At 36.7% G+C, this 26,480-nt stretch overlaps 1 long non-coding RNA gene across 1 annotated transcript in view; it reads right to left on the minus strand.

Annotated features, from left to right (window-relative positions):
* Positions 1-362: 362 nt before the first annotated feature.
* Positions 363-26,480, minus strand: part of LOC122815675 — a 167,550-nt gene continuing 141,432 nt past the window's right edge. The window contains exon 3 of the long non-coding RNA XR_006366982.1: positions 363-416. This is a non-coding gene — a long non-coding RNA (uncharacterized LOC122815675). The remainder of the gene's footprint in view (positions 417-26,480) is intronic.

Here is a 26,480-nt window from a genome sequence, read left to right on the forward strand (position 1 = left end):
TCTTGGGGATGACTTTTCTTGTTAATGTTAAGATACTACATAAAAGACACAAGTGGGAATAGTTATATTAAATAAAATAAGAGATTTGGTCAACATAAATTTACCATTAAAAACAGACTGTAAAAGAGAATTCATAGTATTCCAATATGTTTTAAGTTTTATGCAGTCATAAAACATATGCTGCCAGCCAGTGTTAACATTTAGTTTTCATCTCCAACATCCTATGTCTTCATTATACATCAGTTCGGCTTTATGTGGTATAATAGAGGTTCTATGTAAGAACATCCAAGAGAATATCCTCCACCTTTGTGATGAAGTAATTTGTTTTGAAGATTGGAGTATTTAATAAGTCTAAAATAGGAGTGGTCTGATTCTTCCAGTTCTTGGGGATGACTTTTCTTGTTAATGTTAAGATACTATGTAAAAGACACAAGTGGGAATAGTTATATTAAATAAAATAAGAGATTTGGTCAACATAAATTTACCATTAAAACAGACTGTAAAAGAGAATTCATAGTATTCCAATATGTTTTAAGTTTTATGCAGTCATAAAACATATGCTGCCAGCCAGTGTTAACATTTAGTTTTCATCTCCAACATCCTATGTCTTTATTATACATCAGTTTGGCTTTATGTGGTATAATAGAGGTTCTATGTAAGAACATCCAAGAGAATATCCTCCACCTTTGTGATGAAGTAATTTGTTTTGAAGATTGGAGTATTTAATAAGTCTAAAATAGTCCCAATAGGTTTCTCTGTAACATACTGTTGATTTCTTAAGTACCTTACATATTTTAGATAAAAGTCCCTTTCCAATTATATTCTGGTGCATTAAGGTAATGAGCAAACCAATGAATGTGGGGAAATAATTTCTAATTATTGGTTGCATCAGATTAATCTTATATTCAGCTAATTGACTACAGTTCTGAATTTCTAGCCACGCGCCTTTGCTTAAATGAAACTTAATAATATGGTCAACATTTTATAGCTTCCCATTGTCTAATAATTGATACCAGTATAACTGATTGTTATCTTTCAGTGAAGTCATTGTCATTAAATTAAAAGTATTAATACTATTTTGAGTATAGGTAATTGGAAATGCATATAAAATCCATACTTTATATTCAGGGTTCCTGAAAATGAATTTTTAAAGGTGGTTATTATTGTAGTAATATAATAAGTTAACTGGTTTGTTTTTGTTTTCTATAAAATAGTATTTTACTAACCAATGGAATTTAGTAGTAGCTATTTTAGTATCATATGATTTTGTTAAATTATTGGATTTACCCCAACTATCTCCCTGAATATCTTTCCATTTGGCATTAAAATTGTTGTTTAACCAAGAAATTATTCTCTTAACAATGTGCGGATAAGAAATATAATTCTAAATCTGAAAGATCAATATCACCTGATGTCTAATCCATAATGTGGCAGTTTAAAGCCAATCTAGGCTTAATAGGGAAGCACAGAAACCTTAGAAATAAAGACTTATAGTCTTTTATTTTTGTTGGGGAGTGGGAGGGATAAAAATCATATTATATATAGAATTTTAGGAAGAATAATCATTTTAATTAAGGAGAGTCTCTCTTCCATAGTAAAAAATATATTCCATTTTTTAAGAGTTTGTTTTATGGAATTTAAGTTATCATCATAATTAAAGGTTGTTATATTTTTTTATATTATCAGACAGGATTATCCCTAAGTAAGTGATTTTACCATCTTTCATAATGTAGTTATGTAATTTCTTATCTATTTTATTAATGTTATAATTAACCGGTAGTATTTTAGTCTTATTCTCATTAAAACTGAGTCCCAATTTCTTCTGGAATATTTCTATTGCTTGGAATACTGAGATAAGAGAAGAATTGCAATCAGTCAAAGTTAATAGGATGCCATCTGCAAATAATTATTTATTAGTATGCCCTTAATGTTTTTATTTGATCTTATATAATTTGCAAAATGTTCTATAGCTAGAGCAAAATGCAATGGGGACAAGGGACAACCCTGTTTGGTACCTTTAGTGATCATGATTGACTGGGAAGTATATGAGCCTATCTTAATGTATGCAAATGAGTTTTCAGAGAGAAGTTTGATTAATTGTAAGAAATTGTTTGAAAAATTACAACCCTCCAGTACTAAATAATAAATACTCCCAATTAACTGTGTCAAATGCACTATTGATATCCAGATTAATCAAAGTTATCTCTTTTTGAATCATTATATAATCAATTATTGATAGTATTCTCTTGATATTATCATAGGTGTTCCTGTTCATTATAAATCCAATCTGATCATTGTTTATCAACATTGATGGAGCCTATTCTACATGACAGTACAGGCACACACAGTCATAGTATTTAAGCAATGCCAGAGTTGAACCACCTATTTATCTAGTTAGATAATTTAGAGAACACAGTATCAACTGCAAATACCACAGGAGAAGTCTGACTCCAACAGTGAGAGAGTGCACTTTTGAAAGGATGACTTCATCAGTGTGTTCCAGAGAAGATGTTTGCGATAAAATGTGGGAGAAAGTGATAGGGGAAACCTTTCCCAGTTCAAATGTTTCTTCTGAGTGGAAGTATACACATCATATCTGTTGTTGAAGCCATACTTTCTTGGCACTGGAGACACGCTAGTGGAATTGAACTACATACCTATCTAGCTATACAATCTAGAGAACACAGTCTCAATACCAAGTGCCTTAAGTGAAGTCTAATTACACAACTAAAATACTGGATATTTGAAACGATGACATCATTGTGTCGTGCAGAATGTATTTTGGCTAAAATTGCAGGAAATTGGTGGGGGGGGGGTCATCTCCTAATGTAAATATATCTTGGAAGTGGATGTCTACATTATGGATCTTTTGCTGAAGCCAATTTTGACCTGACAGTGCAGACACATGCACACAGTCATTGTATTTAAACAATGCTGGACTTGAACCACCAACTTGTTTGGTTACACAATATACAAAACATAGTATAAACAACAAGTACCACAGTAGAAGTCTGACTTCATGCTACTCAAGTCAGAAGTTACAAACCTCATGACACCCATGCAGACGGGAACTGAAAGTTTTACTGCTGAACCCTATACTAAGGCACTGTACAAGCACATCCACTCATGCATGAATTGTGCCGTCCCCAATAGGACCAATGCTCTCTCCTCCAAAAAAAGGAAGCCAATCTGGTGGTCCCTTGCCTTAAACAAACTTTACAACAAAAGGAAGAAACTGCTGCAGAAAACAGGAAAATCCCAGGATGCAAAAAAACTTCCTTACCAGCCTCAGTAAGAAGCTGAGATCCCTCATAAAATCCTTTAAAGCTAGTTACGAAAATAAAATTGCCAAAGATTCCAAAGACAACCACAAGGCATTCTATAGCTATGTCAAGAATCTAAATGGCAATGCTTAGATATGGTGTGAGCTACAACAGAATGGCATTAAATATACTGATCCCAAGGATATTGCCAATATCCTGGCAGATCGATTCAGTGCAAACTTCATCCCCTCTCACCCCCTAAAGGGCCTATCTCAATACTGAAAGATTGCCAAATTCCGGTAATAACAGCCACACAGGTAAAAAATGCACTCTCCAAAGCTAAGAGTACAGCATCCATGGGACCAGATGACATCCCAGGCTGTGTACTACATGAACTACAAAATGAACTGGCACCTCATCTAAGTGTCATGTTTAATCATAGCCTCACCTCAGGCTTTGTGCCCACTGAGTGGCACACGGCTACAGTTATCCCACTCCACAAGGGGGTTCCACCTTGGATCTGGGGAACTACCACCCCATAAGTCTGACAAGCCTGATCTGCAAGGCCATGGAACAGATTATCATGAAACTTATAAACAAAGACATTGGCAACCTTCAAACACTGGACCCCACGCAGTTTGGGTTCGTGAAGGGCCGATCTTGTCTCCAGAACCCGATTGACTTCTTTGAATCAGTCTCCAGAGCCGTGGACAAGGATAAAGTGGCCCACACTGCCTATCTGGACCTCACCAAGGCTTTTGACACCATCCCCCACTCTGGAATCATAGATAAACTTACTAAGCTGGGCATTAATCCCTACATCACTCGATGGGTTGCCAACTGGCTTACTGACAGAACCCACACTGTAAAAGTAGCCAACTCCAAACCCAGCTCCAGACAAGTGACAAGTGGAGTACCTCAGGGCTCAGTCCTGGGACCGCTCTTGTTTGGCATCTACTTCTCTGAAGTACAGGCCAGCATTAAGGGACTCTGGCTAACAAAGATCCCAGATGACTGCAAACTGGGAGCCATTAATGAATCCCCACATTTTGTGGATATTCTACAAAAGGGCCTTACAGAAACAGATGCTTGGTGCCAGAGCCATGGGCTCAAGCTCAATGCCAAGAAATGTATAGTTATCTCCTTTGGGAAAAAACATGTAACCGTGAATTACCACATAGGTGGCAGTACACTAAACACTGAAAGTGTGATAAGAGACTTAGAGACACAGGTGGACAGTGGTCTCACCTTTCATAGCCACATCACCACAATAGTCAGGAAATCCTTCTATGTGGCACACCTCATCACTAAGGGCTTTTCATCCAGAAAAAAGGAGGTCATTGTCCCACTGTACTCATCCCTCATTAAACCCATTATAGAATACAACACCCCATTTGGTATGTACCTCTCAAGACATCTGCAACAACTGGAAAAGCCGCAGAAGTACCTCACTAATAGAATCACAGGACTAAAGCAGATACCATATGCTGACCATCTAAAAAACTCCACCTATACTCTGTCGCATTTCATCTACTCAGAGGCGATCTCTGCTTAACATACAAGGCCATGTTAAACCCAGAGCTGTTGGACATGCTACACTTAAAAAAATCCCAATCCCTCAGAGACACATGCTCCAGGGATCTAAACCTTGTCATCACAATGAACAAAACATGCTGGAGGGATAAGTTCCTGACCCAGAGACTCCCCAGACTCTGGAGTAGACTGCCCATACATGTCAAGCACAGAGCCTCTTTGGCCCTCTTCAAAAGGAACCTTGATGATTGGATGGGAGTTAGGAAATTCACCCCGGGGTCACGTCAGTCGCCCTGTTAGACAGGGGTCCAGGGAAGTAAATACTGTGGGAAGAAATAGCCAGGGAATTGTTTTGACTAGGCTTGTATAGGCTCTAGGGCCGATGGCCTAGTACCAACCTATGAACCTATGAGAGTGCACTTTTGAAAGGATGACCTCATCAGTGTATTGCATTGAAGATGCATTGAAGATGTTTGTGATAAGTGTGGGCGAAAGTGAGGGGGAAGCCCTCTCCCAGTTAAAATGTTTCTCCTAACTGGAACTGTACACATTATTTGCATTTATGAAGCCAGTCGTACTAAGCACTACAGGAACACACACACACACACACACACACACACACACACACACACACACACACACACACACACACACACACACATGATAGTGCTGTATTTGAGTACCTGTCTATCTAATTAAACAATCTAGAAGCCATTGTATCAGCCATAAACGCTGAGATGTAGTCTGTTTTTAAATGTGTGATAATGTACATTTATAAGGATTACTACATCACTGTGTTGCAGAGAAGCTAGTGTGCATCACATGTTTGGGTAAAAAGGCATGTGTCTTGTTAAGCAGAAGTTACAGCAGTGTATTGATCACAAGTAATTACATACTGTTAGATAACTTATCTATCCTGTCATTGATGTACATAGTGGTAGTGTAGTGTGTGTGACATATACCCATTTCTCAGTATGATGTTTCGATGATAGTCAAACTTTTTTCCAAAACTGCTCCCTGAAGTACACTGCTTTCAAGCTCATTTGAGCAATTGGTGGCACTGTATTAGCTCATGTGTAATTACATTTTGAGGTTTTGAACTTAGAACAAGAATTAACAATACTCTATGGTGTTTCATGCCAACCTTTATGCAAATAAGGAGAGTGCAGATATACAAACTGTTTTGATTGTGATAAAATTCAGAACAGATGTTTATGTTAATGTTTTATGTGTCATGATTTTCACACTTGTCCTGACAACTGCAATAAAGTTTCAGTATATGGGTAATACAGTGCATACTTGGAGAGCCCTCATATCAGGTGACTGTCCATATATTTGAGGCATGTTGTACTGAGTCTTATGTAATTGTATATGTTTGTCTGACATCACTGAGTAATACAGTCATTACATGATAGTAGACTTGTAGGTGCCATACTTCAGAAGATGTATGGAAATACCTCTAAATCTATCCTATCACCTTATCTGTGTATAGCAGCATTATTTTTCGGATCTGCATAGTGTACTATACTTCTTACCACATAAAGCCTTTATTTTAAAAAAAAAAAGTGTCTTGCACTTATTTCTGGGAAGGTATGAGCATTTTGGGACCGATTTTGAAACACATAATGGAACAAACATGTTAATGCTGTTGGCATCCCAGACTGGAAACATTATGAAGCAAAGAAATCTGTATGCAGCATACTAACAATAGTTACAAATGTAACATCCCATATAGTGCACATTCAACTCTGCAGCCTGTGCAACATATGTTAATAACTGTCCTCATAGTCCATAGTGCAATGATGTTAAACATAGCTGCTTTAAGAACAGCAGACTAAAGAGGTCAAAGGGAAACGCTCACAAGTTTTTGCCATAAGCTGTGAAGTGCCATTTACCTTCTGTTACTATTGTTGCTCAGTGCCAGGTATTGTGCAAATACAGAGGAGAGACAATAATGAGACAGAAGAGGGAGAGAGAGATTAGGAGACAGGGATAGAGACAGAAAATTTTGTTTACAGGCCATTTCTGGCCATCTTTGTGGTGTATTACTTGTAGGTTTGTCATCATAATTATTCTGTCATGTTCTGCACAATAAAGTGCTGCCAATAGAGATCAAGCAGATTAAGATGTTAGCAAGATAATGGTGGGTTAATAAAATATTCAGCCAACAGTTACACACAAAATAGTCATATAAAACACATTCAATATGACTCTGACATACTTGTGGATTCAAACCTTGACACTATGTAAAAAGCAGTCAACAGACCTGGAACTCCTACTTCTCAACATTCAAATAAGACAAATGATTGAGGCAAATGAGAATGTATGCACTGGCATTCATCACAGTAATGACAATCTTAAAATCCCATAAGGTGCACATTACATAGGTTCATAGGTTAATACTAGGCTAACTGCCCTTATGGGCCATTTTAAGCCTAGCCAATTACCCCATGTCAGAATCAAACCCTGCACATTGTGTTTCTAAGCACCTTAACCATTACACCAACCTCTCTCCCATCCAATAGCCTAATAAATATGCAAAAAAGTTATGTGCCAGAAAAGGTGAACAGAGAGGGAGAGAAGAATGGAGACAGGGAGAGAGGCATGCAAGGATTTTTATTTTTGGGCCATTTCTGATTATCTTTATGGTGTGTTACTCTTAGGCTTTCCTCATATTTAATCTGTGATGGTCTGTACAAGAAAGTGTTTCCAATAGGGAGCAAGCAGGGGTAGACAAGTAGAATCATGATTAAAACATAAGCAGGATAACTATGGGTTAATAACATATGTAGACAGTTACACTCACAATAAAATAAAAATAACATTAAATAGTACTAAGACATAGCTATGGATTGTAACCCTTTACACTATACAAAAGGCAGTCTACTGACAAGTGAATTATCTCAACATGCCCCATAAGATCTTTTATTTCACAGCCTTAAGGCTGAAGACACGGTGGTAAAAGACTGAAGCAAAGGGGAATGTAGGCGCCAGGCTTTATTACAGTAATGACAACTGTAACATCCCATAAGGTGTACATTACATCCAGCAGCCTAATAAATGTCTCACAATACTGCTTTCAGTCTGTATTTCTATAGCACAGCAGGTTTAAGCACATTTGTGTGAAGATAACTGGGCTAGTGTGGGCTACAGCAAAAAGTCACCAGTTTTTTGCCATAGGATGTGAAATGTCTTTCACCATCATTCAGCATTCATGTGCAATGCCGAGATCTGCGCAATTGCGGAGGATAAAAAGTGACAGATTTTTCTGTGTGTTGCATGTGATTTTATTTTTTGACCAGATTAAACATGTGAAGAGAGGGTTAATAGAACACTGGTGAAAATATGGGGCAAGAAAAGGGTAGGATACATGGGAAACCACAGAGGAATATGCAGGATGGTGATGTGAGAGCACCATAGCTATCCACTTCTTCACAACATAAATGTAGACTTGCCAACAGACTTTTAAGAATTTGGAGAGCCACCACATTGGGGCTGGGTGATAACAACAGAATAATGTATGGTCAATTGGGTCAAATCAAGTGAGTCAAACAGTTGCATAGGTGAAGTGGAGTGCTATGTATGGGATATATATTTTTTTGTGGACAGATGCCCATTTTTTTATTTTATTTGTAGAGAGAGGACTGTTGGGGAAGGTGCTTAGGAATAAGAGGTTCAGGTACGTAGGTTAGGTTAGGTAGCAGGCGCAGACATACAAGACAGACAGGGATCATAATGGACACAAAAGGTTGGGGAGCACCATGACTGGAGACAGGCAGAGCTCATCAGAGGCACATCTGCATCTAGCTTGAGCATAGTGAAAATCTAGTCCTTGCCTCAGAACTATCATCACTGTCTCTTGTCTCAGTTATCTGGGCAGTGCTAGACGTGGCACTGATTTTGCAATTTGATGCAGGAGACCTTTTCTGCTCCGAGGATTCCGGCACCAAAGCCCGTATCCATGATGTTCCTCTCCTGCCCTGTCAGCTCCTGACAGCTGAGAAACTCACTAACTCCAGTACTACTCATGGCAGGTAGAACTGCACCAGCAGCTGGTTCAGAGCTTCTTGATGCAGTTGGAGCAGGTAGTGCAGGATTTGTGGAGGCAATGCCGAAAGGTTGTCACCCAGATATGCTGGGTATCTGTGCTGCTTGTAGTGGTATCATCACAGCCACCTGTCAAGGAATGGCAGTCAAGCCATATTTGTGTTGCAGCAGCAATATTTCTACCAAAAAAGAGAGACAGACAGAGAGATAAACAGAGATAGGGCTGGGGGAAACAAAATATAGATAACATTAATGCTATGTCACATTACTATCTCAATACATAAGCAAATATGACACATAACTATGTGCACCTTCACCACATCCAGATATGATGTGAAGGCATTAATAAGTCATAAAGTAAATCAGTCTCAGTGCTATTAAATAATATGGAAACAATTCTGATATATGCATTCCAATTATATAAACCCACTTGCAAAAACAGAATGTTTAATGTAATGTAATATTTTACTAATAGCTAATTTCTGCCGCTGAGAATTGAACCAGCACACATTTAGTTGTACTCACTACCTAATGCAATCATCCAGACCTATTGGTGCATGTATGTATGCTTGACATAAAGACTAGGTATGCCTACTAAAACTGATCTGAACTGTGCCCTAAAAAGTATGATCTGATTTGCATTTATACCTGATCTGTACTTGTAACTCTCTGAGGTGAACCATTGTCTCCTGATGTCCCTGTCTGTTCAAGGAAATAATTTCTGCAGTTGTACAGAACAGAAAAAAGACAAAAGATTGAAGCCTAATGAATAAATGTATTGGGTGGTAAATCCATGTTATATTATTGATTGGTGGTAGTTCACTATACTTAGACAACTCAGGTGTGTTTGCACTCCTAAATTCATCCTCCCTTCAACTCATGTGGTCCTGCTTGTGCCTCATAATGTCAGTGTAGTTGTCATGACAATGTTCCCCAGCATGTGGAATACTGGCTGTACCGAAGATAGCCCTGGTCAAGCAATTCCAAGCCTCAACTTTGTAGTGAGACCCACTACAATTCCCCTGCAATAACCTAAAGCTGTAGCACTTAACAAGGAGTGTCACTAAATTCCTAGACTCCTCTTCACACCACTTTTAGGCTCTAAATGGAGCACCATCCTCACCTTTGTCTGCCATGTCTACTAAATGTCACCTAGTACTATGTGTCTGAATTGTTGTCCAATTCAGATATTGCATTTACCAGCCTGTGCACAGTGATACACAGCCTTGTCAGCTGCATTTGTGGATATTAAATCACAAAAATGTCTTGGCAGTGACATTCTGAATGATTCCATCAAAACACAATGAAGGTGTGAAATATGGCAGTGAGACTTGGCTGTATGATGCTCCCATAATTGTACATGTTCCACTGTTAAATACTGAAATGATTTATGAAGTTTGTTATAATCGTTGTTTACAAGTAAAACGTAATGAATTGGGACATAATGTGTTGTTGAGACTTACACTATACGAAGATTGACTAATACCTCATGGGAACTGAACCCATGGCAAAAAAGAATGATAGCATGGTAAATATTGCTTATTAACTGTCAATGTCGCAGGAGAACTTACATGTTTAAGTAATAAGTTGAAGTATACAATTTTCAAACTGAATAGAAATGCATGTAAGAGATGCCTGTATGTGTATTACTTTAACTAGCAATATTTTAACAGAGTTCTACATAAAAGATCATATTTGTGGTTGAAATTTTCATATGCATGGAGTTGCATTACCTAAGTAATATATGCTGGTTTACATTCTACACATAGTTTACATGACATACTGTCCTACACACATAATTATTATATGGGATGATTCATAGTAAATTGTAATTATTGTGCATTTTGTACCTATATGAGTGAATTGTGTATTAACTATCATCACTGCTATGCTTAACATAATTTGCACACATAATATTTGAGTTATGCAGCAATCATTAATGATGATTGTGTTGTCAAATTCATATCTGTAATTGTCATATGTATTTAATGTTATATTAGTAGAGAAAATTGTCTGGCAATACTTATTCTAACCCCCCTCTGTAAAATTTTCTGTAAACTGGCTTTGACCCCTGCATTACCTGTGCTCTTTCCCCAGACACTGCAATTACACCTTGTGCCACAGAGATAGGTAATTGATAAGTGCATTTTCTTTACTCAGTGCTGTCCAGAGTACTGAATGCAGCACGATGGTGCCAGTCCCACTTGTGCTACTGATGGCATTCCAAATTAAAATCTATGTTTTTTGCCTTCGAAAGTGAACTGTCACTGCACATTGCCAAGCAGTGTGCAAATGCAGATGGACAAGAGAAAGTAAAAAATAAAACAATTCTAGGGCATATCTAGCAATGAACAGATCAAGCTTTGCATTAACCTGAAACATTCATCCTTTTAACATATTTTGATATCATAACCTGCATTTGCATTGCACATCATCAGGTCTTCATGTAATACCAATAATTGAGAAAGGGGACACAAAGCAGATGACAGTAGCTCATTTTTGACACAGAATATACTAGTAATAATAACATACTTTTAAACAAAATGTATTACTGCCATTATCATTATTTGGGAGATATAGCTAAGTAATCCAGCATATATTATACATTTATTTATTTATTTGCAGTTGTTTAACCAGGATAGTCCATTGGGCCTAATGAACCCATTTTCAATGGAGTCCTGGGGAGAAAAGCTCCTAAATACATATTACACAAAGATTAATATACACACATAGATTGCATGTAGATTACAGAGGCAAACAAACTATGCTTAATATACTCTTAAAAGCTCCTAAATACATGTTACACAAAGATTAATGTACACACATAGATTGCATGAAGATTACAGAGGTAAACAAACTAAGCTTAATATACACACACAGACTGCAGGTTAATTACAGAGGTAAACAGACTGATCAAAAGTATTTCAATCAAAGGAAATGATATCAAAATTTTCTTCACTCATTACTTTCCAGAGTACTGACATGTTTTAGATATACAATATTTCAGCATCCCTCATCTTACAGATCTTCTGTTGTCACAATTTATAAACTGTCATATTTTAGATCATGCGTAGCAAATGTTGTTATTAATGATAAGAATAGTCATTTCCAACAGCAAATAATTTGTAACAGCAACACTTAATGACTATACATAACATTTTGCATTTATCAAACAGACTGAGGCTGTTCAATTCATATATATATATATGTGTGTCAATATTTAATCTAACCCCATAAGTAAAAGTATCAGTAACCTAGATGTGAACCAACCATTATTTCTGATGTTGTTCTCAGCTCAATGTATCTACAGCTTATGCCATAGAGATAGGTAGCAGACAGGTGCGTTTTCTTCACTCATTACTTTCCAGAGTACTGACTGCAGCACACAGGCACCAGTCTCATTTGCACTACTGATGGCATTCCAAATTAAAATTTGAGTTTTTGCCCTAGGAAGTGAACCATCATTGTTCAGACCCTTTTCTCATTTTTTGTGTAATTAATTTAGCACATAATATTTGTAGCTTTTATATTAATGTACATGTCATCTTTTATCTCCATTTTTATTCACTTCTTCTAGTATCTTTACTTAACTACTTTCATTTACTATGTATCAACTATGATTTGCATCACTTGTATTTTTATTTCAAATTTTATAATCAATTTGTCTACTACTGGAGCTTTTCTCCCCAGGCCTCTACTGAAAATGGAAATATATCCAGTTAGACTAGCCCAGTTAACAAATGTAAAATAAATAAATAAATAAATAGTAACTGCTGACAGTCAACAGTGTTCAATGCCAAGCTGTAGGCAAAGGATGAATTAAAAAATGAAGGACTGAAGAAGGTATCTTTGTTATGTTTCCTTAATTTTGTTGTCTTATAACAAGAAAATATGCACATTAAGCATCACTGCTTTCATGCAAACAGCACCCTCTGTAGATCTGAGGCTTGAAACCATGGAATTAACATGACACATTTCAGATTATTTTCAGTATTTGCCACATACATAGACATATTATGAAGAAAGAAAGTACATTACATATACTCAGGCTGTGACATTGCATCACACCAGACTACAAAGTCAGCGAAATAAATGCCACCAATCTTGCATTAAATAGTTTATTCACACTGAATAACACTCTGGCGCCTTGGCACAGCCTTCCTGGAGTTACAAAATATGTCACACCATACATCCATATATATACACACATATATTCACTTAAATACAATTAATCAAACAATCACCTAATTAAGATTGGTGGCATTTTTTCGCTGGCTTTGTAGTCTGATGTGTTTTAACACTTGTTTGGTGTTTTTTTATATGGGACATTGTATCACTTTACATTAAGGGTACACAATAATACATTTTCTCACAGTTGCCCTTTATAATTTTTTAGTAGATATGTAGATGAATGGGGTACTTGCGACACTTAAGCTAGCAATTCCTTTAACAGTTGTAATAAATGTTAGCAATACAGTTTTTCTCCTTTTTTTGTGAGTAGTATTCTCTTTTTCAGGCTTTTCTAACATGAATGCAATTCCATTTGGATATATTATGAGAATATGTATTTTATATTTAATTGCTATGCACTGCATATGAATTACAGACAACTTTTTACTCAGAGGCATAGTTAGCTCATATGCATTTAGTAATAAAATTCTATAAAGCTTTTCTCCTGAGTCAGTCAATGCAATTCCTAAATTTTTGGCAACTCTATTCTCCCTGGCACACCCTCAGTAAGTGTACATCAAAATGTCAAGTGTGTGAACACTTAATTATTACTGAAGTAATACTAAACATTCATACTTACAAGCACTACTTCTGAATACTCATTCTTGTACTTCTTGAGTGTGGGTACAACATTGCGTATATCCTCATGATATGTATATCTGCCCAGTACTTCATATAAATTGTGTGATTCATGAATAATAATGAGTTGACACCTGATTTGCATATTCACAGTGCTCACATGGGGTTAATCTGCACTGTATAAGCTCGTTGTGTTGGTAAGGTACTTGTATTGCAGTAGCGGAGACTGCTTGGATCCACAGGCTTTGATACTACTTTTTCACAGCTGTAATTGCAATTGTTTGGGTACTGTCATACAAATTCTGTAAAGGTATGTGATTTTTATTTACAAATCAATTTTTTGAACATTGGTGATGGCATACATTTCACATAGCATTGCGTGATGTCTGCAGTCTGTCTATTGGCGTTGTTTTATCATGTATTGCCTTTGTTTAAGTAAATGCAAGTAATTTTACCTGCCTATATAGCAATATTTCTCTGAGAATGTCAACACATGTTACAAATAATTGTTATATGAGTAGTATGAATGGTAAGGTTACACTGTAGTCCAACAAATGTAAGAATAAAAAACATACCGCTCCATACTACATGCACCCAGTACCTTTATTAGACAGTTAAACAGTTTAGCACTTTCATTCCAAAAACTGGAACTTCATCAGAACAAAAATAACATCACTTCATCCCATACCATTTCTAAAAGCCCCAATAACCAACCGATTTTAATTACATTATTAAAACATTATATAAGAATAATTTTTTAACAACATTTTATTAATAAATATATAAAATAATAACATACTTTTAAAAAATGTGTTAATAGGTGTTATAAAAACTTAACTAATTAATTTTAAATGCATTTATACCCTATCTGCCCTTGACACTAAGAAACTTAGGACAGATAGTTTGTAATTAATTCCTGGAACTTGTAATGCATTTAATAAAATTTGCCAATGCAATTCAAGAGTGTCCAAATAATTTTCCCAGTTACCTTCCCTAATATTTCTAGCTGCCTTTTCAAGCACATAAATTATAAACATCTTAAAGTTTAAGCATTTTTCTGCCTGAATGCTCAAGGTATTTCTGGTGTCTCTTTTTCCTGTGCCATATAAGTGGTGGTATATTCAATCCTTCAGTGAGTGTGCAGTTTTACTCATGTAAAAACCAGGCATGATATAAAGGTGTTAACACATACTACCCCTGATGTAGTGCAATTAAGTCTGTCATTCTTCACTAGACTTTTTGGGTAATCTCCCAACACTATACTAATACTATTGTTAATATAATGACACATCTTGCACTTAGCCATCCTTCTCTTTTGATTTGGATGAACCTTATTGTTTCCTGCTAAAATAGCCTTAATATTTTGCTCCTCATGTTCACAGTATTAGGCCTTTTCCCTAATTTTTCTTCCAGATCAAAACTTGTTACCAGTTCATTCCATTCCAGTTTTTATTTAAAATGGATCTGATCTCATACAACCCTTTTCCAAAGGTCAACACAATAGCCTTAGTAAAACCACCAGTACTTTCTCTTTGAAATACCATATCACCTGGATATTTAAAAATAGGCTTAAACATTTTTACTCTCCCTATAGTAACTTTTTCACAAATATTGTCTATTAGATTTATGAATAGTTCCTTCCAAGAAACATTAATTTTAACCTACTAATTTCGTCAATAAATGTTTCATCTTCTAATATGTCTGGTCAATCTCACCATTGATCCTTTAATTAAACTTTTTTTCTGCCATAAATGAGGATTACTATTATAATCCAAATAACTATTAGAAAAGGTGGACATTATAAAAATACCAGACTTACATATTCCATCCAATTCATTCTTTTTGATAACCACATCAAGAAAATTCAAACTATCTCCACTCCACTCAAATGTAAATGTTAAAAAAAGATGTAGCTTAGTTACTGCATCCCAAAAATAAATTTAACATTTGTATATCCCCTCTCCATATTACAAATATATCATCCTAAAATCTAAAATATTTATAAACATATTATTTTTAGACACATGGAAAGACAAAATTATTCTCCCACTATCATAACACTATACTGTTGAAAACTGGGGCCACTGCTGCCCTATTGCTACTCTATTTATCCTTTTGTAGTGTTCCTCTTCAAAATACACATAATTATTACACAAAATCAGCTCCATAAATGTGCATAATACTTTGATCCCACTGTGCATCAATTCACTTACTTTGGTCAAGGCTTCATAAAACCATTACAAACTGGTATCATGCAGTATAATAGTTCTTTAACCTCTGTCTCAACTAATCTATCCTTATTAAATTCAGTTACTCCAACTTCCATTAGAAAGTGCCAAAAATCAATTAAAACATGTTGTTTATCATTAAAAAAACTTCTTTAACCTAAAATCAGCAAACTTGGCCAAAGGTTCAGTCTTGGAACGAACCACCTGATGCCATTATAGACCTTAATGGTGGGTCCAAAACATTCTTATATACCTTGGGAAGCTCAAACTTTGATGGGCCTAAAAGTTTATTAACTTTCAAATATTCCATTTTTTTATCAAAATTATTTTCCAAACAAATATCATTTACCATCAAATAAGCTCTGTAACTAGAATATTTATCTCATTCAGTAAAGCAGTCGCAAAATAATTCTCATTGTGTAAATATTCCAATATCTTATTGGAGGAGGTATAATAATCCATTATTATGACCGCTTCACATTTATCTAGTTTTATCATGCATATTGAATGATTATTTTTAGTTCATTTAATAACTTTTTATGAACTGTCAAATTGTGATATATATTAAGCATATTTTTATTTTTGAATAGTTGTCTTAAATCATGCTCACATAATTGTTCATGCATTGCTAAAGTTGGGATTAAATGCACTTTAATGAACAAAAGACAAGTCTATAACCTCACCTGTTATTTTCTCACCAAAAGGTAATTCCAGATTTAATTTTCTTCTATATAAGTTTAACTCAGTGTCAACAAGGCTTAAAGGTTTTGCATGCACAAAGGCAAACCCTTTTGACAACAGCTCACCAAAAATAGTAATTTCCAAAGGTGTGTAGTTGTGAATCTTAAACCCTTCAAAATCAAAAACAACACCTTAGTCAGGATTTAATGCTGTTGCCCTCTCCCCTGCCCTGTCCCCATTGTACAGTCCCCCAACATCTGCCATGCTGCTCGGTCTCCTGATAATTCCTGTCATGGAGATACCCTTCTCGGTCCTCTGCCAGGAGACTGTCTAGTAATCGCCTTTTCTCTCTCTCTCTCTTAGGCATTCCAATCATCTGAGTGGTTGGGGAAGGCTAACAAAAATCATGATTTAATTGCTCATTAAATGCATTATCATGTTCAACCACACCACCAGATAAATTACTCAAATGTTTAAATTTATTTAATTGCACCTTGGAAAAAGCTTCTTGGATTTATATTCCTTTTCATCCCTCCTAAGTTTCAACTTCTTTCTTTTTTACAGTCTCATAGTACTTCTGCACATTTAAAAAATCTTCCTGTAAATTTCCTCTTATGATACAAAACACAAATAATTAATAATGCTTTCCTGCAAATTTCTAATTTCCTTCTCTAACTTTTCCATCTTTCTACTGTTATTCTTCATTAATAAATGCATAAACACAATTCCAGAGTGATCAAACAAATCTAACCATTCTCTGTGTAAAACTGTACCTTCTGTAAGACTGTGGGAATTTGTAAATTCTTATTGGCTTCAGGACTCGACACACTTGAATACAGTCTTTAAAAAATAAATTATCAAGGTGCAAGCCTCTATAACTTTTCAACCTTTTTTCAAGTTTTTGTCACATTTCTCACATTCCTCCACTCTAAAAGGGAGCAGTCTAATTTAAAACCCTCCTGGAACAATTTATTTTACTTATGGTTTGGTGTATCATAATCATTTGGAACTTCTTTATCCGCATTCAGAATGGAAAGTACAACCTCTGCATAGGCTTTCCCCTTTGTACCAGAAGCACCATCACCGATAGTCTTGAATCTGTTCCTTCCTGATTCTCCATTTTGTCAATCTCACAATAAAGTCATAACACTATCAGTATTGTTAACCACTTGAGTGGTAAGCTGTAACAACAAAAGTCAGTTTTTTTGGAGCATCATCTCCAGACATCAACCAATCTCTTGTGTCACTCAAGAACCCATTGTGTACATTAGTATATAAATCCTGGGACATGTCACACATCACTGAGGATGAAATCAAGCCACAAACCTCAATACAATCCTCAGAAAGCATGCTATACTATTAACCACAAATAAGGTAAGCCTCTTATATATGCCTGGTATTAACAGACGTTTATCCCAAATCATAAAAAGGTTTAACTTTCTACATTTTAATTCTATATTTTGTTAATGTTGTTATCTATAATGGACTTACACATTCCCATTATCCTTACCAAAGGTTTGTTATTGCTTTTAATTTAATTATTTTTGGGAGGGGGGGTTACTTGTGTATTACATGTATATAGTTCAAGAGAACCATAAGTTTATTTCTGTTAATGATGCCTGCATACATTCATATTTTTTGTTGCCGGTCACTTTGCTTAATTTTCTGGCACATATATTTGTTTGTGTTCCTTTTCATCACATGCAAGGATATGTCTTTCAAGAAATCTGGCCCACATAAACTGTTGTTCTGTGATGCTGAGAATGACGTCATAGTGCAGGCCCTTCATTGACATGGATCACACATATTAGAGAAGGTTAAAGCTAACAAGTCCTTCCATGACAATATCTAGTGTCAGGTGGTTGATGATGTCAATGTTGTGGGTGGCAGACATTGGGAGCAGTGACATGATTGCCAAAGTCCAAAAAAGACCCATTATAGCATGTTAATGGAGGGTTACTAGTAGTGGTCCTGCTACTGAACCATCACTGACTGACACAGAGGAATTCCTGTCCACTGTAAGGGATCCAGACAGACAGTTCATCAGGGGGTTCCAGAGTAGTGGCTGATGTAGGTTCTGAGGTGGAGGATGACCAAAAGGTATCAACTGGTGAAGCTCCAGGTATGCCATACTACTAATTATCTTTTATATAGAGGGAGTGAAAGCAAGGGGTGGGAGAGGAAAGAGAGAGCATAAGACAGAGAAATATAAGAGGGAAGAGAAGGAAAGCGGAGAGAGAATGGCTGGAGAGATAAGTGTATAAGATCTTTCTTAGTATGTGTATGTTTTTGATGTTCCTGTTTATTGGGGCATTGACATTATAATTCTTATTATTCTTCTTTCATCTCCATTTGGTCTGTCTAGGCACATCTAATACTGAGTTTCCATGAATTCCTGCAAATGGTATGCTCATAACTTTTTTTTACTATTGCTATACAGAAAATGTATTTATGTCTATCTCAATGCCTTTCTTAATTGTATTGACCTATTATTGCTTAATTTCAGGTTTATGTATCATACGTTTGATCAGTTTTTCTTCTGTTTCTCTAGCTGTCGTGTGTATTACTTGTTATCACAGGTGAGCCTGCCACCAGCACTGTGGAACTACTACCGCCTAATGTCGGAGTATTGGTAGCCTCTGATAATGATGGCAGTGATGAAGAGGCACAGTCTGTGGATGCAAAAGGTCAGTCTGACACAGAGGTCAGTTTGACTAAGCATACCCATGACAAAGAGACATCAGAGTTAGGACAGGTTGAGGATGACACAGTTGATCAGGGTAGTGTGGTTACTCCAGTTGCAGAGCTGGCTGAGTCTCCCTGTAGCCATCTTGAGGGTGAAGTACCACACATGGGTGTTGGTAAAGGTCCTTAGAGGAGGTCTGCTGGTCACAATCCATCTGATGGTGGTGAATAGGTAGGTGCCACAAAACGTGCATGTAAGGCCATTACAGATGCACAGGTACATTACACCAGAGCTTCAGAAAAGATAGTCTGAGTACTGCATGTTGTGTAATATGACTTCCTGAGCCATGTGGGTGACTCCCTGATTAGGATGAATGACACACCGCATCAGGCAGTATCTGTAATGGAATGTCTGCTGGGGAGGTCAACATCCACATGACTAGAGAGGTGCTACATCTCAGGTGTTAGCTGACATGGCTGTGTCAGATCCTGCATCTGTAGTGGCACTACTTCCACTGCTCCATTAGTGATTGAGGTGTCCACACGCAGACATGGTAGGCCATGTGTTCATGTTCATGAATATAGTTGTAATGACAGGTCATCCAGCAGACATTGTTCATGTTCAAATAGCACCCTGACATCTAGCCAGGGTCATGGAACAAGCAGTAATAGTCCTGAGAGAGGTAATTTTCCTGGTCAGGGGCAGTGACAGTGAACTGACTAATCTACCATGCATGGCTTAGACCTGTCTGAGATGCTAGGAGGTAGTGCTAGCACAAGTGTTTTGGTTTTCCTGCTCATTTGTAAATGATTTGTAATGTCTTTCTTGATCATCATTGTATTTGTTCTATTATTCACACTAATGCAGTCCTATTAAATCATAATTAGTGCTTGCTCAGTACCTTGTACAAATTATGGTAAGATTGCCCTGGTCATTGATGAAGTATCTACACTGGGCAACTCTAATGAGTGATGCATAGTATTGGGCAGAATCATGTACCCATATTGCATAGATCACTCGTGAGTTAATTTGACATTCCTCTACAGTTGAGCCATTTTTCATGTTAGTGACATACAGTACTTGCATATGAGGTTAATTATTTATATATCACTTTTTACCGGTTCATCAATTACCTTGGTTAATACTCCTGATATAAGATGCGTCTTCAAGGGTTGACTCTGTCTGATGCTCACAGACCATAACCATAAGTAAAGGATGAGGAATTCTGCAGGCATCACTTTTACTGTATGCATGTGCTTAGCATCTAATTTTTCACTTAGGTAGTCAGAATGTGAGTACTATCCACTGCTGCTTAGCCAGAGATGTAGCATATTGTGCATACCTATGTCTGCCATGATCATCATCAGCTGCTGGTTCTTCCTCAGACTCCTCATCTGTATGTGCTGGCCCTACTGGCTCTGCCTGTGGGGCTGAAAAATGTGGTCCTTGGCCTTGTTATCCTAACAGCTGATTCCTAACAATTATATTGTGCAACATCTCAAAGACTATGAGCATTTTGGCCTATGTGCCTGGGTCATACTGCAGAGCACCACCACAGGTATCTAGACCTCAGAACCTTGATTTAAGCAAGCCGAATACATACTCTGATTAAACAGAAAATATAACAATATTATGTAGAATTATTATATAGTATATTCTTGGAGATGCATCACTGTATTCTTGCTCAGTTAGATTGTGTAGGTTTGTCATGGGTGGCACGAACTAAGGTTCTGGCACATAACTCGCATCCCCCAGCAGATGCCCTTGTGGAAAGTTACCCTAGCAAGCCTTACATATAGGTCACAGGTGTATCATATGTGTGCGTCATGAAAACTGCTAGGGTTATCTGCACACACATTGTAGATGGTCCCTTTGTCATTATAGACCACCTGACAGTTGATAGAGTGATATTTGATGTAACTTTCTCTGTTCACTAGGTGGGGCTTTCATTTCTATGTGTGTGCCCTCTATGGCTTCCAGAGCATCAGGTAAGTGTGCTATGGTATAGAATTTGTCATGGCAGTTAGTCTCTCCTCTGGGTTTACAAGGAAACCAGATGTGATTTCTAATATGTTGTAGCACTGCATTTAAAAGATGCAATATTTTGGGGGGGTGAGGTCTGAGAAACCCCTAATATACCCCCTGTGGGTCTCTGGAAAGTGCCTGTAGCTAGTATGTGCAATGCTACACATACCTTGGTTTCTAGTGGGATTGGTTCTCCATGATTTTCTTGGGGCCTCAGGTGTGGGTGGCAGAGGTTGTATATTTCCTCTAGGGTATACCTGTCCAATCTGTATCACTGAACAATTTCTGTATCATTCAGTCTCTGATAAGTCAAACATTGTATGAACACTCTTCTCCTTCTAGCCCAAGGTCTGGCAGTAGCAGCAGCACCTTGTATTAAAGTTTGTTGCACATACAAGTTAGTAATAGCAGCAGCAACCGCTAACATTTTTTCCAAGTATGTTCATGGCTGCATTCCAAACAGTATTGGAACTGAGATCAAAAGAAAGTACCATATGTACATGCAAGCTTTGTACATTCCTAAATAGTTCTACCATGTTGAATTGTTTAATTAGCATGCGTTTCACCTACTTATGCCTTCATTAGCATACTTTGCTAGTACTTACTCTTGCTCTGAAGGCAGGCCAGACATGCAGAGCTGTTTTAAATTTAATGAAAACCTAGGAGCACATACACTCAGTGCAAAGTGTAGGTATTCATGAACCAAGAGAGTAGCAAATGATGGGAAAAATGTTACATGCAAGATATGAAGAAGTATCGAAATATGAAAGACAGAAAAGAAGCTGGTAAACAAGAAAATATGGTAGGAAAAGAATGTGAGAATAAAATAAAATTATGGAAAGTGAAAATCAATAAGACTGATAGAAACAGACAATTATAGTATAACAATATTATGCAAAACTATTGTATAGAGTATCCTTGGAAGGCATTAAAAAAAGATGTAAAACTGAAATAGAAGGAAAAGTTTGCGAAATTTTTAAGAAGCAGGGGATTTTCTATGGCAAATTTTGTTGGATAAATTACCAGTTAAAGATAACATAAAATATAAGGTACTGCAGGAAAGAAAATGCAATGTGTGTAATAAAGAATAAATGACAACACACTGTTTTTTAGAATGAGGAAAAATGAACAGTTTTAGAAAATCTTTAAAAGTAAATATAAATGAGAAGGATATAAAAATAAAACAATGGATATTATATAATTTGGAAAATATGGGAAGAAAAAAAACTGAAGAAGAGAAATGGGACAGAATACTGTTTTATCAGTTTGGAGATTATGGAAAATAAGATATGAGGGATTACTGTGTAATAAATAAAAGCTGATAAAGATGTGCTAGATGAAATAATATAGTTGTGGAGAAAGGATAGGGAGATAGATAAAGAAATGTTAACAAATAACTGATGTTGGCTTAGAAAGTCAATTTTATTTCATGAAATGATGTCAGTGGGAATAATTATTTTCTTTTCTGTGTACATTATATGTTGATGTTTTAAAAACATGGAAAGAAATGACAAAATATATGTTATAAATATGATTGTATAAATAATGTAAAAAGTCTAAAGAAAAGAACCCCTCCTCTTTGTGATAGATGATGTGGGATCTTTTACATCCACCTGAGCTACCACCATCTCAAGCAGATGGATCCATTATGCCCTTTGCCCTTCTCTATCAGCCAAAAATACAAGTTTTATCATTACCACTACCATCATCTGGTACATGCATTTCATGATCACCGAATCCACATTAGCAGGTAGATACATTAAATCATTCACATAAGGTGAAATCATCACCTTCTACTGCAGTGCTGTTCACTAGCACCATTCTGTAATGTACATGTTTTCCGGAATGAACAAAAGGGGACCAATAACAAATCCAAAATGCAAGAGAGTTAAGTGAAATGCATGCTGCTTTCCTTTATGAAATAAATATCATATCCTGACCACCATAACTATTAACTGTCTGGAAAGCAAATGATGATGATAAATCGATCTTCCAAAATAAAACAAAACACAAGTGTAAAGCACCCATGTTGCCAAAACAGTCACAAGCATTGAAGCAACACAATATGAAACCCTTTTATTAAATTTGCTGTCAGCAAACATTCCCCTCTTTCAAAAGAATATATAATATATAAATATATATATATATATATATATATATATATATATATATATATATATATATATATATATATAGGGTCTAGGCCATTTGAGTGAATGATCATTTGATTGAATCCTAAATGGTTAAACCCATTTGATTGAAATCTCATTTGATAGGAAATCTTCCCCACAGCAAACATGTTTTATGGGGGGGGGGGTGCAAGCCTCTCTGCACCCCCCCCACCCCCTTACTTATATATATACTAATTCAATGGTTGCACAACCATGGAGAAAATTAAAAAAAACAGACACAGCAAATCAGTGATGGAGATGACCATTGCAATCCATGTATACACTTTTCTATCAAATGACATAGAGGAACATATATATATATATATATATATATATATATATATATATATATATATATATATATTAGACAGCATATAATGTATTACCACTTCTCATGTGTCGCCAAACATTTATCACCATCTTGCACATGATCAGTCTTTGTAACTCACTCTTGTTCTAACAAAGAAAAACATTTACACAATCAAAAACACACCTAATCATAAGTAAATTAAAAAATAAATAAAAATAAGAAATAAAATGTAAAATAAAAATCAGTCATAAGCATCCATCTGCAAAACTGCATTACCTGCTGATCAATGTCAAGACTCAAAAATTGCAGTAAATTAAATTAAGGCTGTAACTAGGCTATAGATGTAACAGAGCCTAACATACCCATCACCACATACTGAAATCACATTAGAAAAATCTACACCACCAAAAACTGTCCATAAAACATTTTAAAAATATCCAAAAAATACAGAGGAAAATCATTCATGAGACAGCCCATTTAGAGACAATGGTATGTAACTTAACTTGCAGACAACCTACATGATACTATATTACATGGTAATATCTTATCTGACAAATTAAATACATTGAATATATTATGCGGTAAGTTTAGGGAACTCACATTATGACTTGTGGCTTTGCATTAATCATGCAATGAGTTTCCTAAATCTGTAGCGCAAGAGTTTTCATTGCTTTCATTTATCACATCCTAGGCACTCACATATTCCCTAACAAACAAGCACACACACACACACACACACACACACACACACACACACACACACACACACACACACACACACACACACACACACACACACACACACACATCCAGTACAAACACACATATGCACATACACTCACATTAACATGAAAACAAGTTTTAAGTGATGTCCTTACATTCACCTCTGCAGTATTCCTTACAAATGGGATTCCCTGTGTGAAGCCCACCATCCAGCCAGTTTACCAAAGTCTACCATTACTTTAAGGTATGCTGAACATCACCTGCACACTCCTTGCATAGTGTAGAGCACAAAGGTGATGTTTAGGCGTACCATCCTCAGAACGTATTTGCCGCCAGTCTGAACACTCCTTTAACCATCGGTCTGTTACCTCCATCTGTTTTTTTGCATTTCTCTACTGCTTCATGGCATTTTCAGTTCTGTGCTTTGCTCTTTGACCTTCTTACTGCCCCAAGGGTATTCATCAGTTGCCTCACTACTGTAATTACCTTTTCAGGCTTCAAGGGAGCCAAATCTTTCCTTATTTGGGTGACCTGCTGATTCAGGCATCCTCTCCAGAGGTCCTTTTGTAAAATCTTCATTTTACCATTTCTCTTTTTCAGAGCCTGGGGTTTATGATACACTTCAAAAAGTGTTCCCCTGACTCCTTCCTAGGATCATGTCTTTCTGGGTTCAGGTTTCAAACAGTGCCAATACTGACATCCCTGCCTCCTCCAAAGGCATTAACTCTCATTTCTTTCTTTCAAACACTTCTTCGCCTGGCCTCCATTACAGCCAGGGAGTTTCTGAGAGCTCTGGGGTTCATGGCTTTCACCATTCTGATGCTCTGTCTGGCCAAAGTCCACATGAGGAAGTTCCAGTGGTTTCTGAAGTTGGTGTGGCTTCAGCATATGCATCCTCTAGACTTTCCTTGTCCTCTTCTCCCGTGCCTCAAGGATGAACTTCTCTGGTGGATTCAGCAGTTGTCTCTGAATCCAGGGCTCCTTTTCAGCCTCTGCTTCCCTCTCAGGATCTGTTCACAGATGCTTCAGTTGTGGGATGGGGAGCAATGTTTGGATCCCTGAGGGTTCAGGGCGTGTGGTCACCTCATCAGCGGAAGGAGCACATCAACATCAAAGAGATGAGGGCTCTTATGCTGGCTCTTCAGGCCTTTCATCCTTTCTTCTCTCCAGGGCCTTTCTAAGGCTAAGCAGTTTCTTAAAGATGTCCTTAATATTAGACTTCCCAGGAAGTCTGTTCCTCCTCCCTGGGATCTTAATTTTGTTCTGAAAAAATTGACGTAGGCTCCTTTTCAGCCTGCTGTTTCAGCTTCCTTGCAACATCGTTCTTGGAAGACAGTTCTTTTGTTAGCTCTTTCTTCTGCCAGACAGGTGTCTGAATTGCAAGCCCTTATGGCTTGTCCACCTTTTTTTGTTATTTCATGAGGACATGGTGTCATTGAGTACTAATTCTTCTTTTATGCCCAAGGTGGTTAATGAGTTATCACTTAATCAGTCTATTAATTTGTCTACTTTTTTCTCCCTCTCCGCAGTCTTGATAGTGAACTGGCACTTAGATGTGCATAGACAGCTCAGATTTTATTTGGATAAAACTAAAGCTATAAGAAAATCTGACCAGTTATTTGTTTCCTTTCATCCTAGGTCTTTAGGTTTGGCTGTTTTCAGGCAAACTATTTCCACTTGGATTTCAAAGGCTGTTTCCTTTTGTTACACTTTTCATGGCAAGAGCCTTCCTTCTTCTGTTAAGGTTCATTCTGCTAGAGCTGTGGCTTCTTCTGGTGCTTTTTTCAAAGGCTTAGACACTAATTCTATTCTTGAAGCTGCTACCTGGACTTCTGTGCATACCTTTACCAGACATTACCAGTTGGATGGTATCTCCCGATCTAGAGCTGGTTTTGCTGCTGACATTCTTCATGGCTTCTTAGAGGTCTCTGCTGCTGCTTCCTCCTCCCAATTTCTTCTTGAGCTTTGGCACTCTCCCATTTGTAATAAATACTGCAGCGGTGA

This window comes from Protopterus annectens, chromosome 11.part0 (assembly GCF_019279795.1).
Source record: "Protopterus annectens isolate FY-2018-M chromosome 11.part0, PAN1.0, whole genome shotgun sequence".
Lineage (NCBI taxonomy): Eukaryota > Metazoa > Chordata > Ceratodontiformes > Protopteridae > Protopterus > Protopterus annectens.